Genomic DNA, 18015 nt, shown 5'->3' with positions numbered 1-18015 from the left:
ACTGTCAAAAGTAGCATGTAATCTAACTGGATAAATACCTGATGTTGCTGCTATCTCTGAGTCAAGTTTTGCAATCAGCTGAAGCTGATTTGTGGCTACCCTGCTACTTAACATTCCTGCTCTCTCCATGGTGTGTGCCTGGGAGAGGCATCTTGCCCAAAGTACAGGGTGGGCTGGGAGGCAGGACTTCCCCTTTCAACAGCAGTGCAAGCTCAAATTTGCTCCAGCTGGTCTTGAAACCACACTGCCCTCGGAAAGCACCTTAGGCATTGCTCCTGCTACATGGGAGCCTACAGGATCCCACTGCTGCTCCCTGCAGAGTTCATTGTCCATTCCAGGGCCTTGCTGCAGATTTTCACATAACACCCAACATCCCCCTTAATTGGCAAGCTCACTGTAATTCCTCCCTTCTCTTGGTGGCCACCTCCTCTTCCCCCATCCATGAGCCAGAGGCTGTGTGCAAACTTCTCCCCACTTCCTCTCCTCTGCTGCAGAAAGCAGGAATATAACCAAGACATCAACAAATCAAACCTTGCTGGTCAAGCAGGCAAAACTTCTCACTGCTACAGCTAACTCATTGTTCGACCCACAGGCAGTAAGAGAGGGGGCTGCTGCTGGTAGCTCTGGTATTACACTCTCTAGCAGATAAGCAAGCCAGATCTAAGATTTTACAAGTTCAGACAGCAAACAGGTAAATAATCAGACACTGAAGAAGTCTTAACATGGATGAGGTGACAGAAAGCAGCAGCTGTCAGAGTGTGGAGGGCCATCATCCTCTTCATATATAAAAGAAACAGCAGAGAAGGGGCACTCTGCTCCTCATACTGACCAGCTGCACACTGGTTGTTTCCAGGCTGCTCCAGGCCACTGTGCACATGGACAGACTACAGCCTTAAAATACAAACGAGGCACGTGCAAAACCATTAGTCAAAACCAGGCTTGTACCAATTCAACCTGTAAGGTTCAGGTACCCATTACACTTCCTGCAGTGAATTTTTTCAAATAATTTGCTTTCAAAGCTGACTCCAAACGGGAAAAACTTGGCCATTCCACTGTGAGCTTGAAAGTCTTGTTTCTGGAATGAGGCAGACTCAAACAAACAGAATTCATACACTTTCCACTTGTAGAACAGAATATATAACCTCATGCTTTATGATTTTATATTTACTCACACTTCTCTCCACAGCTTTGTTATCTTCTTTTCTTTGCCTCACTTTTACTATTTTCTTTTGTATTTTTGCATGTTTCTCATGTTTTTATTTTCAGGAGTTACTGTCTTTGCTCTCCTGTAACTCTGGCCTCAGTGGTTTCTTTCTTTAAAATTTGTTTGGACTAAACTGATCAGTGCTTATAAAGACATTCTTAAATTCACTTTTCAATCTAGGTACATCCCTAATTAACTTTCACTAAAAATAAACATAGCATAAATACAAGTTTCAAACACTAGAAATAGAATCTTGTCCAAACCTGTGCATTTTTCATTTCCTGATTTATTATTAGCACGATTTTGTTTCAGTCTACTCCTTTTTTCAAGAACACTTTTCTTCTATTATTCTTCTGTTAAGACACTTTCCTACCCACTTTTCATTGGGACACCAGCACTGGTTAAACTCACAATTTCTGCAGCACCAACAAGCATTTATGTATCTGCATTTCTTCAGTTCCTTGTTTCCAGAACCAACAGATCTGAAAAGGAGAGGAGCAAATCTATCAAGCCAGTTTTCCCTTTCTCTCTGCTAACAGTGCCAATAAGGGAAAACTGTGAAGAAATCTAGTATGGGTTATAAACCAGCAAACATTACTCTAAAAAACTCAAGCACATGAAAAGTTTCATTTCCCTTGTGTCAGTTCCTCTGCTAAGCTAGGTAGGTTAGGCTTTGTTTCTTAATTTAATTAGTCAGAAAGTACATAAGTTTCTGGATGGCAGCCACTGAGACGAACCCTGTATGTGGACTTCTCAGTTTGTATTTTTAAACACCAGTCAGATTAACTGTGAAGGCTGGTTCCTCCGTGCATCTTTGATGAAGGCAATTGCTAATGCATGCGGAAAGTGTGTGTAACCACAGTGGTGCTTGGAAACAAAGCAAGCCAGTGCACTACCTCTAACACTGCTCACTCAAGTTTAATGCAGAGACTGCCATTGCTATCCTGCCTTTCCATGATCTGTACACAAACCACCATTTACAAATATGCAATGCAGACTTTTTTTTGCCATTATTCACTGATATTTGCATCGGCTTAGGGGACAAATTTATACCAAACAATCCAAACGACATCAACTTAACACTGTGTTCCCCCATCCAGGACTGCAAAGGCAACAAAATGTCTATTACATAACACTTCTGTATAAAATATTAATTTTCACAGAGGAAGCTCTTGAACCGAAAGGTTATTTTCAATGATTAACAAATCAGTGTTGTATAAGCTTAGTTATTTAATCAGTGTATATGAGACAGACAACAAACCATACCTTTTATTGGCACAACATGAAAAAAAATGAACTTTCTATGTGCACACATCAAAATACATCTGTTCCTAGCACACAAAGATTCAGCAAGCCTGCACACTGAGGTAATTGCAGGCGTCAGCATTTTTTATACAAGTTCTCATACCAGCTGAAAGCATGTAAGCTTCCTTTCCTCCCAACAGATGAAGAACAGGTAGATATTCAGACATCATATTCATATACTCATCCCATGCACTTGTTTTCTCCTTAGTGCAATAATCCCAGGTTGGACAATCACTGCAGTGAAAGTAAAGTTCTTCAAAATTTTTTCCACACAAAAAATCCTCATTTTTAACAGGCATGCTGGTATCTGTGCCACTGGCCAGACTTGAAAACACTAGAGGTGTGGCAACCCTGGCTTCTGTAGGACCCAAGAGCAATAATGAATACCTTTTATAAAGAAACTTATCTCAATGCTGACTCGTAAAGAATAAAGTTCAAGAGAGGAAAAAAAGACAAACCTATCTATACCTTGGCTGTGACTTTGTAGCCATGAGGTTGCATGAGGACAGGGAGGAGCCTGACTCACTGCTTCATCAGAAGGACTACGAAGGGCCTTCATGTTGCGTTTTTTTTTCCTTTCTCTGTGTATCTTTACATACTGAATGCAGGGAGGAGGTTCATCCTGAGCACCACTGGTCTCCAGCAGATGGTCTCATCATATTTACCAGCTCCATGCGAGTGTCACAGGTGAGACATCTAAAACAGCAACAGACACTTCGGTCTGCCTCATCCATGGTCCATCCCATGCAGGGGAAATCAACAGGAGTTATGATTCAGACAGAAAAATCCTGAGCAAATTAACAGAGAGATTTTGAAACTCCAGTTTGAGAATTGTGCAATTTTTTTTTTTTTCAAATTTATATGAACAGCAAACAGTTTGGAGAGGTATTTGACAGGAAAAGGTAACAACAGCATTTAACTATTTGTAGCGCCCACCCCTTAGCTCTGAGAAATGTTCCACTGCAATTTTCTGGTCTTCAAAGGAGATGCCTAACTGACAAAAAGACCACATACAGAGGGTTCTTTTTTTTTTTAACACTAACAAGGAGCAAGGCAGATCTCAAGAACCAGACTATTCCTTCTTCTACTGATCACACAATACAAAATGCAAGACCACGATGAATAAACACAAATGCTAGCCTCACCCACTGCTGGATGTCACATGCTTTCAGCCTGCGTATTTCTTTCTGCTGCTTAATCAGAGTTACCTTCAACAAAAAAGGGCCTCGGAAAAGAAAAAATATCTGAGCAACAACTATCCTTCCTCCTCCCCTAAGGGTGACTGTATTTTACACCACGATTGCTTCTCAAGTCTTGAATGTCGCAACTACTTCAGTCTCGGAACAAATCACTTCTGAGGAAAGAACTCAAGTGGAAAGAAGGAAAATTAGTTTTGAGGCTACATGAACAATGTGGTTTTGTATCCTGATTTAGGATGATGTATCCTGACTTGAAAAGGAAGAAGAAGGAAAACGAAGGTTTTTCTTTTAAAACAGTTCTAACACACAAGTCCTTGGCGCAGCCATATTTTCTTCCCATACTACTGCTTGCCTCCAAGTGTTGGGCAAAAGTGGCATTTTGCTGGCTTGATTTCAAGACAACAAGTTTTCTCCTTCCAAGGATATCTCCCTGAACATTCTGGCAGCTGCTACGTGAATGTCTTTTCACTTCTCTTCCTCTCCATTTCCTGAAGGGGGACAAGAACCTGTTCTTGCTACGGCTGAAGAGAATATAGAAATAAATGAAAAGAGCTTCAATTCTTTTAATTAAATAAATTTGTGGTGAGAGAAAGATTGAAGCACTGTCAGTTAAAATTAATGATGTGGAAATTAGTACTACTGACAGTATTAGGTGCCAACTTGACTTGTGACGCACTTTTTCTTTTTAACGTGCCAAACCTAAGACGATGCTCAAGAAGTTAAACACTAGAAATCCTGGCTTTGTTCTTTCCTAAATTTGTTTGTAATCTCTGAGGAGAGAAATTGTCTGGCAAGCAATTGGTACCTATTCTTTGTTATATGCTTAAAAGAAAATTGCACTCAATTTGCTCAGACCAAAAGATCTTGAGCCAAACCCATCCCCAATGCAAGCAAGTCACACTTTTAAAAAACATAGCTCAAAGTGCTCTCAAGGTGAGAGGCACAGGATAGCCTTGAAACAGTGATTACAATTGCTTTCACAAACTATAATGCTGGTAGCTGCTAGAAAACTGCATTTCACAAACATATTTCTTCGTATTTCAGCCCTGTGTAGACCCACAGCACCTCATCATCACAGCCAAGAATAAACACTTCCAAGATCAAGCACCACTAGCGTGACCCCAGAGAGCCTCATGCATGCATGTGGACTCATGGAACTATACATACATGGAAAATCAGTCATGGACACAAGTCTTTGCATGGTGAAGTCCACCGACTTTTCATTGTTTGTTAAAAAAAACATGCTTAAAATGTCAGTTATGAAAAAGCACAGACAAGTCTTTATCTAAATGTAAGGTTTCTGGGGAAAAATGTTTCCACTTTTCTTAACAGAGCAATAGCTTTTTCTTTTTATGTTGGTTAGGATATAATCATCCCACCACCAAGAGACAATAAATAAATAAAAGCAGGAAAGAAAAAAAAAAAACAAAACACCACAAAAGGAGAACTGTGCAGCCCTATTTCAATACTAGCAAGAAATGGAAAAATTTAAATAGCAAATAGAAACTGAAATAACAGGTTTTGTTCTTTCCACTTAATGTTACTGTGCTGTTATATGTAATATCTGAGCATAACAAATATTGCTAATTGTGTTTTATGATACTTAGGGATCTACAGCAACTTCATGAATTAATTTGAAGATAAACATTGCTTTTTGAAAGGAAATGAAGACCTTCTGAGTTCATTATTTTGTGAAATACTAACTCTGGAACTCCCTTTTTTTTTTTTTTTGGCACCCAGTTGAGAAACTTGTTTACTGAGTTCCCTCATGTTCCCCCATTTGTGACTCAAGCTACTTCTCAGCAAAACAGCTGTCAGCAGCCCGACACAGACTAGGTGCTTTAAGCCTCAGGACACTAATTCAGTGATCAGAGTGTCCATGTACCTGTATCAAAACTCCCCTCTGGCTCTTCGGTGTGCGGGAGAAAGCAAAGGGAGACCCTGGGCTGCGGTGCTGAGTCAGCACTCTGCCTGCACGGCATCCCCGGCCAACCCTCAAGTATGCTGCAGAAGCAGGACCTGAGACAGCCGCTGGTGCCATCAGAGAACACACAGCAGGTAACAAACTCAGCCAGAAGCACAGGGCCTGATTCAAATTCCACTTACTCCCACTGGCTTTAACAGACTTTGAATGGGACCTCAATACACAGAAGGAATGGGAAGACCTAGAGAATTTAAAAGAATCAACTTCAATGCAGGAAACTTCAGTACAGTCCCTTCTTATAAAACTGCGCCAAGCCACAACACACGTAGCTGCAAGTGCCTTTGACCACAGGGATGGACATACCCTTTTCTCCACTGCCTTTTATTCTCTTATCCTCCTGTCACTGGCAGGACCTACTGCAATCCCAGCACAAACACCATTAGCTTTTTTCCTCCCTGTCCAGGCACGCAGTCAAGAAAACTGTCCATAAACAGGAGGCAGAGCTGTGGTATCTCTGTACCACCACCTATGTACTGCTACACAAGAGGAGGCAACAGGCACAAAGGGCTAAGAAAGAACTGGAATACAGGAACTGTATTTCAGGTGTACAGCTATGTGTTAGTACAATGTTCACTAGTTAATCTTTCCAGGGCAAGCACCCAAGTGCTTTCACTCCCTCTGCATTGTTATTATAGGGGTTGGTTCCTATTAATAATTACCTTCCACTGACTGCAGCACACAGACTTTCTCCATTGCTGGTACTGCTGCTTAGAAATGCTTTTCCAGATCTCAACACACCAGACAGATTACCATCCCCTCAAGGATGTCAGGACTGGTAGAGATATCTGTTGCTCATACCTGGATCTTACAAAACAAATGACAGCTTAATGCTGCTCCCTTCCCCACACAACCTCACATAGCCATTGTAAACTTTCAATCTTTTGTGCTGAAGTAATCACAAATAACAGCATCTATTTAATATTCCCTGCTATTATGTGCAAGAAAACAGACACAGCAAACAGACAAGTGGTTTTGACACTAAGCAATATACAGGCAAAGCACCAAATGAGTTTACTATAAAGGCAATGCCTGCCTAGAGACACAGGAAAAAATTGTGTAAAGAAGATACAGCCACAGAAGCATATTCCTAGGTCAGGACCTCATAAATCAGTTTCAACTAACAATAAAAGGTTTATAGGGCATTTGTAAGGCACAAAGAACGAATAGGATCCTGGCCCCAAGTAAGGCTTGGTAAATTAATTTAAGATGGCAATCAAGAGCAAATAACACAACACTAACCCTACCCTAAGTTTGAAGAAAAGGGGTTTCCTTTGCCTCCAGGAAGAAGTGAGGGGAAAAAACAAAACAAAACACCACCACCAAAACCAACAAACAAAACAGAAATAAAAGAAATAAAAACAACACAGAGAAAGGGACTTAGCTACCCCATCTGGCATGAGAGTGCTTTTTTGATAGCTCAGAGCTATGGGTTTAAAATCTCAGCCCTGTTCATGCAAATTTCTCACATCCTAAAACCCTCTCTTCCAAACAAGGAGGCATAGCCATTCCCCCACTTCAGTTTTAGAGGCAGAAAATATTACCCTTTCCTTTCATGGTGACAGACATAGTGCTGAAAAAAACCAAAATACTTCCCTATAGTGTTTGGGGTTTTTTTAAAGCTGTAATTGGCCAATGCTTACGAGTGGCAGGTACCCCAAAGTGCTCCCTGCACCAGCAGCTGAGTCAAGTAAAACATCACTTTCAGCACCACCATTACAGGAAGTACTGCTAAGACTTAGCCACCAAACAACACCACCACCACTACCGTCCTCCATTTTCAAGTCTGAGTAACCTACCTCATGGCTTTTACACACTGGGAGCGTCCACAGGAGAAAGTGTCATGGGCTGCAGGCGTGCTGTAAACGCAGAGCCTGAATCCCCCCCAGTGACCGCAGACCAGCTCCCCTAAAGGATGCTGAGCAAGTCACAAGCCTTCTGCGTCTGAATTCGTGTTCGTTTAAGAGCAGTGGCAGCACTTGTGACGGGGGGAAATGGAGGTTACAAGACAAGAGCTGCTGTGCCAAGCTCAGGGATCCTAAAGGAGCAGGAATCGGTATTGCCACGTACTGGGGAGCAGGGGGAAGGGAGGAGACGCGCCTCGAAAAAACAGATTATTATCTGACAAGGGCTAGTTCTGCCCTGAAGATGTGCTTTATTGACTGGCTGGGCCCCCTTTAATCTGCGTGTGCTGCAACACGAAGCACAGCTGACCCCACACAAAAGCCACACAGCTGGCGGCCCCCACAGGGGCCGGATCCAACCCCACTGGCCTCGAAAGGGGCTCGCAGTTCCAGCCGCATTTCCCCAGCACCACGCTGTACTCCCAGACCCGCCGCGGGGCCGGCCCCGCTCTGGCCGCTGGCCCCCCGCCCATGCGGGCACGTCCTGCGTGGATGCGCATCCCGCGGGAGAACACCGCGACGAGCGCAGACGCCCCGGGTCCCGCCGGCAGCTGCGTCCCCGAGGCACACCGGCGCTGGCGGCAGCAACCAGCGAACCGGCCCAGGCCGGTCTGCACGGAGAAAAAAGATAAAGAGAAGCGCGACGGAAAGCGCGGGGAGGGAGCGGCAGAAGTGCCGGTGAAGATGCCGCCCCCTCCCCCGCGGCCCCTCCGCCGCCTGCCCGACCGCCTCCGCCGGCCCCGCGCTCGCCTCACCTCAGGGACGGCTCTGCGGGCTGCGGACCCCGAGAGCCGCCCGGCCGAGCCGAGCCGTGCGTGCGGCGGGGGCGCAGAGCTTCTCCGCGGCGGTCAGTCCCGCGGCGCTGCCATGCGGGCGGGCAGAGGCGGGGCGGGCTCGGCTCCTAGCAGCGCCCTGCAGCGCGCACCCGCATGGCTCGGCGTGCGGACAGCACCGGCTGCCGGCGGCGGCGGGGCCGGCGGGCGGCGGCCAATAGCTCCCGCGGGCGCCGCGCATGTGAGGGCCGGGCTGGGCCGGCTCCGCCCGCTCGCCCCCCGCGCAGCCGCCGCGCTCAGGTGCCCGCGGGCCGGAGCCGCCGGGGCTGCGCGGTAGCGCTGGGACGGCGCCGAGCGGCGCGGCGGGAGCGAAGCGCCGGGCGGTAAAGCCCGTGGGGCGTTCTCGGTGCGCAGGTAAAAGGAACGTAGTGCGAGAGCCAAGTAAAACAGCGACAAGTTCAAATTGCGTGGCTTAATTATTAAAGCACCATACTGGGGAAGGAGGAAAGTTACATTATTTGTCTATCTTGAGCCCTTGAGGGAACCAAGAAGTCGGAAGCAGCTTTAGCTTGGGCAACACCGCTGGGATCGCAGGGACGGATTCCTCCACGGCGGCTCTGGAGGCTGAACGCAGCACACTGAGGAAGAAGGCGAACTGACCCTGATCCTCACTCCGAAATCCATTAGAATTTTTTTTTCTCCTTTAACTGAAAAGCCACCGATATCCTTAAATATTTCTTGAACACTGAGCCGAGAAGTGACTAGACCTGCGGGTTTTTTTAACTAGAACTAGATGTAATCTCTTACCTTTGAAAGTATATTGGTCTTAATCAAGAATGGAATTAAAAAAAAAAAAAAAGAGAGATATACGAGCTCATCTTTCCCATATTTGATTTCCTCCCCATGTCTTCAAGAACTGGAGGAGATGGGAAGTGATCTTTTGGTGCTTGTTCAGAATAGCTTTATGGCCCTTTAAAGATTGAGAATTTCCCCTTTATATTTTTAAATGCATTTTTAATCAGACCTTCTGGTCTAAATGACTGTACAATGTATCTCAGGTTACAAATGAAAGCACTTCTTAGCAACAAGTCACTTCTGAAACCAGAAAAAATCAGGCCAGCTTGTCCTGCTCTCAGCTGTTCAGCACTATTTTCATACCAGAGTTTTCATTTGGTGGGGAATTTTAGCAGAGCTCAGATTTAGTCTAATGAGCTGTCAATTATTTTAAGCTTTGATTTTTAATACCTTCATTTGGCCTTTTAGTTATTTTCTTCCCTGAGATCATCACTTGTGTTATTTTTGGCCAGCATTTTAGACCTCACTGTTTCCTTAATAAGGTGATTTTATTATCTCTTTACTTACTTCTGCTCTGACCCACTGGCCAAGGCACATAGGGGGTGTAATACTGGGGCTCCACGGTGAGGGAGAGTTAATAGAGATAAAAGCAGCCCAATCTGGTAAACATAAAGGTAAGTGAAAACAGATAATAACAAGAGCTGCTGTCTGGGAAATCCTGACCCGAAGGCAGCTGGCAGAGAAATTCAGGCAGAAGAAAAAAGGATATTTTCAAATGCCAGAGCTGGTCAGAGCTGGCTGAATCCACATTCACTTAGCAATCGAGATACTTTGCCAAGCTGAGGCACACCAGCAAAACAAACAAATGGCTCTGGGGACCTGAGAGAGAAGACACCTGGAACTGGGCAGATCCAGATGCGATTAAGATTCCCTTTTTGACAGGGCAAACACAAGTGTGAAGGACTTACCTCCTACAGAGCATATGCTGGGTTGCTTGTTTGGTTTTTGTTTTGTTCTTTTTCTTCACTTGTTTTGATATGTGTTCAAAGGTAACGCAAATGGGTTTTAATTTAAACCTCTCTACACCTTCTCTTTCAAGCTTCTCTAGTAGAGACCTCTCCCACTGTTTCAGGTTTGGTCTTCCCCAGGCTCAAGTCTGAGTGTTTTGGGCAGCTCTTTCTAGATTGGTGTTTCTGGCTCTGACCACCTAGGATATGCTGAGGTGGGACAGAAAAGAGAGGAGGGGAATTATAAGTGTAAAAGAGCTCAGTTTGGGGCAAATACAAATCCCAGTTGTTCTGTTATCCTACTATAACCTATAGGCAGAAGCACAAGTCAACCAATTCCAAGTTACTCCATGTGATAAAAGAGATGCCAGAAAACAGAGGCTGTGGGGGGAAAATGGTTTTTTTCCACTTGCAGAGTTTTGACATTGGCCCTTTACAATTAAATAAACTAATATTGTTATTTTGATTTGTGGCTCAGAGAACTGAATTAGTGATTACATTAACAAGCAATAGCAATGCAGCCATATGCCTCACAGGATAAACCAATCCTGTTTGGTTTTACAACTGCATTTTAGTTTCAATTTTTCAAATTCCATAACCTGGTGTAGCCAAATATGTAATATTTTTCAACCTTATTGTTATCCTTATTCTCATATCATTAAAAATTTTTAGAAAATATCAGCCCTCCAATACAGTCATGGTTTTGGCCAGGTTGAAAGATGACCATTTATTCTGAGATGATTTCCAGTACTTTCCCTCTTTCACTCAAACAGCCATATTGTGCATCTCATATATGCCTGTGTGACATTGTCCAGCAGGTGTCCAAGTTCAGTCCAAGGGAGCCAGGTGCAAAAGGAACACCAGCAGAAGGTGAACATAAGAAAGAGATGGTGTCAAAAATAGAGTGCGCCAGTGGTTCGTCAGAAAACAGTGAGAAGATTCCATACTAGGAAATACTTCCGTCCCTTGAGCGGGCTGACAAATTTTTCTCCTAAGCAAATTTAAGATGAAGGGGAATTTTGATATTGTGGATTGGACAAGATAACCTTTAGAGGTGCCTTCCAACCCAAACTATGCTATGATTCTATGATTAAGAAGCAGATGAGGTAGTTACTTGGGAAGAAGTGTGGATGGCTACATAAAAGAGAGAGACAGGCAGGGAATTGGCTTTCCCTTGTCCAGAAGCAGGGCCATTTGGCTTCATGAAATGGGCAAAGCATGAAGGGGAAAACTCCAGTTTAAATACAGAGAAGGGTGCATATGAGTCACTTCTCTTAGCTACTAGCCACTGGTTTTCAAGAGTGTTTTTAAGTGCTGAACAGTTCAGCCTGTGGTGTTCACCCAGGACACATGGGCAGGAAGACGGGGCTGGGGATGCAGTCAGGCTTGTCAGCCCCGATCTGCCATTGCCACCCCCCATGCCCCTTAGTGCCACCCCTGTGCCGTGTGCCCACCGGCGCAGCGGTGAGGCTGACTTTCCAGGCAAAACTGGGCTATGTGTTGGCAGCTGGTTTATTGTCGTGCAGGCAGATGTTGGCAAGGGCCTCCTCTGCATATGCCCACAGCTGGCTGTGGAGAGCCAGCCATGGGCTGTGGGACTCAGAGGCTCTGCACTTGCAGAGAGGAGAGGGAAGCCTGTCACCCGAGGGCTGTGATCCTGCACTACCAGACTGCTGCAGTTCAGTCTGCAGCTCCATCACCAGGACAAATTGTCAAAGCTTTCAGAAAACCTAACCAAATTATCAGACAATCCTCCTTCAGATACATTTCTACTGACAATCCCAAAGATATTGAAGAAAAAAAGCATGTTTTTCCAATATAAAAAGCATTGCAAAACTCTGTCCCTACTAGGTTCATTTGTAATTCCATCTATTTTTTAAAAAATTCCTGCTTTTTAAAAAATTCCTTTGCCACTATATAACTCTATTATAAACAATTATCCAGACACATAGTACCACTTTTTCTGAAGACACTTCACTATTACGCTTGTCTTCAAACACCTGGCACAGCAGCCTCTGTATTAAAAGCACAGTGACTCCTGGAGGCCTTGCAAGCCAGCCTATTCTGGCTGGGATTCTCCCAACTTCTGAACTTCTTGGCTGGAGAAAAGTCACTCCTTACCTTGTCTTTGTGCTGAAAAAAGGAGGGAATGACTGTTCTAGATAACCAGCAGTTTCTAATTACATCCAGAACTCCACGATGTGCTCACCAGTTCTTTTATTTCATTTGTGATAATATGTCAGTCACCCAATGTGCAGTTCCATTTCTAAAAATTTGGGGGATGAAGCCTCATTCTTAGCAAGTACCTTTGTATTTTGAAACAAGAGCAGCAGCCATGATGGTGTGCATTGTAAGCAGCGTGTGTTATCACACTGCAGCTCAGCAAAGTTTTTCAAGTAATGGCAGGAACAACACATGCTGGCGTCTTCTGATTACACAGAAGACCTAGTTTTCATGAGTACTCAAATATCATCCAGTGGATATACAAACAGATGGCCAATCTGGTTCACTCTCTACTTATCAATAAAGGACTAAAGGCGAAATACACAGCATCATATGAGATGGTAGGAAGGCCATAAACTGAACTGCAGGCAAACCTGCCCTTCACCTGGCAGCTTTCCTGGGCAGGGCTTTATTTTAGCAGAAACAAGAATAAGGTTGTGCATTACTTGGCCAGCTGAAGGTAGAGCCTTGTGTCAGTCAAATGAAATGGCTGGTAATGTGGATCTGTATACTCAGAGCCCAGCTCAGCAGGGCACCAGGTAGGAATCACTGCTGAGATGTTGAGTACCTTCAGATCTTTAAAGCCGGCGGGCTGGGAGCAGGGGTTAGTCTTTGCTAGTCCACTTAATCTTTTTAGCTCTTCCTATTTTCTTAATTTTGCGCTTTACTGCTTCTATGATCTCTGCCTCTTCTGCTCACCACCATTTCCACAAGCATGAAATGCTAAGCATGGAGACTGACTCGGAAATAAAAATTAAAAACCTGTCATAATCAGAATTAGCAGGATAAGACCAAAAGAAGTTTTCAGCTGTCACACTTTGGCCAGCCCTGCTCTCTGGAACAATCTCCCTGCTTTTCCTGGGACATTTCAGTCTGTCATTTCTTCCTTCAAATCATGCCTGAGAGCCCCTCTTTCCCATTCAGATCTCGATTGGCTTTCTCAGTGAAATGGCTGTGGCTCCATGTGCAGATGGAGTGATACAAAACATAAGTGCCCTACCTGGATCTAGGACAATGGTGGCCTTTAAAGAAATGGCAAGCCAGTTATCTTCAGAGTGCTGAGCTATACCTGTGGTAGCACTTAACCTTTACTTCCCCAATCACACAGGTACAATAGTTAGAGCTTGCTGATTTTGTTACTTCTTTAGAAGAAGTTTCCTTAAAATAGCCTAGCCACAAGGGCATAATGAGGTGCACAGCTGGGCAAAGCTTTCTGAGCAGCGGGAGGAAAAAGAAAGAACATATGTGGGACCAAAATGCTCTGAGCCTGCAAATGACTGATCTCCAGTCATTCACATGGCTGAAGATTAAGGACTCACCCAACTAGATCAGAAAAAAAAAACCCAGACAAACAACCCCCCCCGAAAAAAAAAAAAATCCCAAAACAAACCCAAAACTGAACCCCCCCCCCCACCAAAAAAACAACAAAAAACCCCAACCACCAAAAAACCACCAAAATTTGAGGAATATCAGGCAAAAACAGCAGGGGAAAAAAGGGATAAAGGAATAATATATCATTTATTTCTTACATGCTGCATTTTCTCTTCTGCCTTCCTATTTTACCACAGAGCAAAGAAACCACCAGTCATTCTGTAGAAGGAGAGTATGGAACTCGTATTTTAAAATGGAGCTCCTTAATCAGGGGCCCAGAGGTACTTGGAGCTCGTTTTCCACATCAAGAACTGCAAAAGGGCTGCTCTTTTTTTGTGCCTGGGAGCCTGGGAACCCAGACTTGCCAACACAGCACTAAAAGAAGTTGATTTTGCTTGAAATGGGCTATATTAATCTTTTTACTTTAAATGCAGCACATTCTGCTAGTTATGTGTACATATTATAGGTCAAACAAAATCAATTCTCCATTCTAGCAATTCTACCCAAGGGAAAACATAGCAAAAACATGATATAAATTCACCTCTGAAATCCTCTTCCCAATACTTTTTCAAATACAATGACAGTAAACTGAAGTATTCTAGTCACTAAAAATTCTACAATTAAATATCCACTGTCAGTCTAGCATCACACTATCCACTCTAACATTACACACCTTAAAGATTCCAAATATTCCTGTGATTCCTATGCACAGCCACCATGGCATGCTAATTTTAAAACCTGCTTCATCTCCTATTCCAAGCACTGATACAAAGCAGGAGTGTTGCACACACATGCAATGACAGAGAAGAAGGTTACTGTAATGTCCAAATAATTTGTTTTCTCTGCATTTAACTTGAATATAAATTAACTGGAGAAAGCACTGGTAATATTTTTATATATTAAAGGGCATACAGAGCAGCAAATTCACTGCCAATGCTGTATAGCCACCACAAAACATACACCTCCCCCAGCCCCAAACACCTTCAACTTATTACCATTTGGAAATAGGTAGAGGGAGAAGGAAGGTCTGATCACGCCTTAACCCAAAATAACGTTTCGCTTTGTCAGGTTAATTATACGTTCTGACATCAGAAACTGAAATTAGCAGGCGATTTTCCCTTGGGTTGCCCAGAGACTGTAGAATGAATCATGCCTGCTCTTGTGCTTCACCCGGGACCACAGAGAACAAGGGATGGAAAGACCAACATACTTATTTCCTTGCTCAGATCTCTGTGGCTCGAGAGCCATAGCCACGACCCGGCTTTGTAGGGGCTGTGATGTGGCTGGCTGGTATTGCTGTCATCCCAAGTGTGGCAGAAAATGGCCATCAACTTCCAGTGGGTGCATTTCCACTGCCACAAAGGCATATTCACTGCTTTCCTTTGATCCTGGTGTGAACCCATGGCACTAGAGTTTCCCAAAATGTCACTGAGACTTTCTGAAATTAATTTGACATGAGAACAGTGTTCAACACGGGGCATTCTCCTCGGAAAAAAATTGCAGCCAGACCTTTTAGCACTGAAATACACAGAGAACACTCTCCAAGTAACTAAGATACCCCCCTCCTCCTCACAGCTATTTAACACAGGATACCCTGAAGTTAGCCTAAGTCTTAAATCTTAGAAAGAGCACCCAGACACATCTTTTGCTTGTCTCGTTCTTGTCTTTTTATACCTAAAGTTCTCCTGGCATTTTGTTTCCATGGTGGCTGCTTTTCAATTACTCCCGTTCTCAGGCCCCTCTTCCCCTCATCCCTTTATGCTTTTAAAAGCTCCCTACCTGGTGCGGCAGAGCAGCCTGCAGTTACCTCTGTCGAACCCCTGCCCGCTTCCCTCCTTCCTGGGGCTGCTCCTGCCGGGCTTCGCCTGCTCATTTTCCTCTCCCGGAGCTCCCTCTGCTGTTGGATGCAGCTGCGAGCGGGCGGAAAGCCCGAGCGCTGCTGCGGGGCAGGATGGATCTCCGGCGGGGCAGGATGGATCTCCGGCGGGGGCAGGATGGATCTCCGGCGGGGGCAGGATGGATCTCCGGCGGGGGCAGGATGGATCTCCGGCGGGGGCAGGCAGCTCCCGGGATGAGAGCAGAACGGATAGCATGGCCTGTCAGGGTCAGCCTCCTCCTGCCAGCTACCTCCTCGTAAAGGCAAAAGGAGCAGCATCCTTGCTGGACACTCTGCAGAGATGTTCCTTCTGTCCAAGTGTCAGAGCATTAAGAAAATTGGCCTTTGTGTTTTGTCTCCAGCTGTTTAGCGTAAGACACGAGCACAATGGTGTGGAGTAGCTGCAGACCCAAACTGCTGATTAATTACAAGAGATACTACAGGAAAGGAAGGGGAAACTGCCAAAAATTAATGAGTGAAAAATAAGGCCTCAGCTTGTGACAAACATGTGCTTTTTCTGCCTACTGTAGGCAGACAGGCCTCACACTGACAGCCCTGTTGGAGGGCACCTACACACTGCAGGTACCTGGAGGTATGTGCCAGCTGCAGCAGGCCATGCTGAGCCAAGACATGGGAGATTTAAGCCCCCAGCCCCATGGCACATGGGCATGAGGGACAGGAAGGGGAATGCTCACTGTCCCATTGCTCTCTGCAGAGCTGTCCGCTCGCCATGTGGCACACAGACACCTCACTGCTGGCAAGATGCTCAACAGCTCTTGCTCTGCTGGGCTTTGGGATGCCTAGGACTGGAGAAAGAGAGCACAAGACATGCATTTAGCAGCAGTGAGGGGGCCGGGCCTCAAAACCTGCCAGTAATTTGTGCTGGTTTCTGCAGGGGCAGAGCCCTGCTGCCCTGGTGCCCAGGGATGGTGCATGGCTCCACTCCCACCCTGAGGAGTGTGACACAGAAATGCACAGAGCTGTCCCCTGCTAACGCTGCCACGTTGGCACACTTGTTGCATTTTCCTTTGTGTGTTGCCATAGGAACTGTAGCACCAGCATCTGCTCCTGCTGCTCCCTGCCACGCTGCCTCTGCACCCCACTGGGCTCAGCACACCTCTGCTCCTCTGCCAGCCCCAGCATGCCTCCCCCTCACTCACGAACTCCCTGCCTCATCCCCTTTTTTTGGGTGACAATCAGATTACTGCTGTAGCAGTTAATTATTGCATTAGTTATAATTTGCCTATTCATTTGTCTCTCCCCTTCCCTCCCACCTTGGAATAACTCCATCTCTCCATCCTTTCCACCTTCACACTATCTCTGCTGACTCCCATCCCCATTTCTCTTGCACTCCTCAGCCACACACAGCTTTGCTATACTGCTGTACCCTTTCCTTCCTTTTTACCTCCCTACTACTCACATCTTCTGTGCTCTCTCCTAGCACCTCTTCCTCCATCCTCTCTCCCAGTCCTCCTACGGTTTCCTTCACTTTAGACCCCCTGCCCACCACCTCAGGCTACTGCTTCACACAAGTCTTCTTTTTCTTCTACCCTGTGCACAGTACTACCAGCTTCTCCCAGGTCTGAGCCAGGCTTGTTCCTCTCCTGTACTCTCCCTGCTCTTATACAGTCAACAGCATTTCCCATTCGCTGCTCCTGTTTATCAACATACCCCAGAAACTGTATCTTCTACCACCTTCTGTAGCCTTACTCAATCCTTCACTGCTCCAGATCCTCACTTTCCTCCAGGCTCCTTTATCAAGCTCTCCAAGGCAAGCACCTTATAATTTCCCCATGTCCCTAAACCCCACCCTTACACACTTTTTCTTCTTCCTCGTCCTCTGAATGGGAGAATCCAGCCAGCACCACAGACAACTCTACCCTCAGCCTAAAAACCCTGATCTATACCTTTATGCCAGTGCTTGCACCATTAAGTTTCACAGCCTCTCACTCCTCCATCTCTATCCCCATCCCTCTGGCTGTGTTGCTGCTTCTGACACCATTAATTGCAAATTCCCTTTGAAGCTGTATTCCTTCCTGTCTTATGGAATTGCTTTTCTTCTCTGATGCCTTCTTTCTTTCCACACAGGCCCTTGGACCAGGACCCCAGTGTCTGCCTTCTATTCCCACCCCAGGCACATTATTCATCCTTCCTTGCTACCATCTGTTCCCTGCCCTCTCCACATGGGAGTCTCCAGCAACCCTGTCTACTCCTTTCTCCCATGTGAAGGACACAAATGTCTCCTGGGGGACCTTCTGGAGACCACCTCATCTGCCTGCAGGGCTTCAGCTAACACCTACAGCTCTAGTGGTGCCCACTCCTGATGGGTGTCTCTCCCCCTTGCATCTCAGCCAACCCCTATCCTTTCCCAGTTAAA

The 18015-nt window shown here is 45.4% G+C and overlaps 1 protein-coding gene across 2 annotated transcripts in view; it reads right to left on the bottom strand.

The window, feature by feature from the left end:
* LRRC8D (leucine rich repeat containing 8 VRAC subunit D) overlaps positions 1-8526 on the bottom strand; it is a 53390-nt gene extending 44864 nt beyond the window's left edge. The window contains exon 1 of one of the 2 annotated variants that reach the window (XM_039555952.1): positions 8349-8526. The gene's annotated coding sequence lies outside the window, so the exon portion shown is untranslated. The remainder of the gene's footprint in view (positions 1-8348) is intronic. The other variant, XM_039555951.1, reaches the window with a different exon arrangement.
* Between the last annotated feature and the right edge of the window lie 9489 nt (positions 8527-18015).

The sequence above is a fragment of the Corvus cornix genome, chromosome 8, assembly GCF_000738735.6.
Source record: "Corvus cornix cornix isolate S_Up_H32 chromosome 8, ASM73873v5, whole genome shotgun sequence".
NCBI lineage: Eukaryota > Metazoa > Chordata > Aves > Passeriformes > Corvidae > Corvus > Corvus cornix.
The sequence above is the reverse complement of the archived record's forward strand: the minus strand, read 5'-3'. Positions and strand labels throughout refer to the sequence as shown.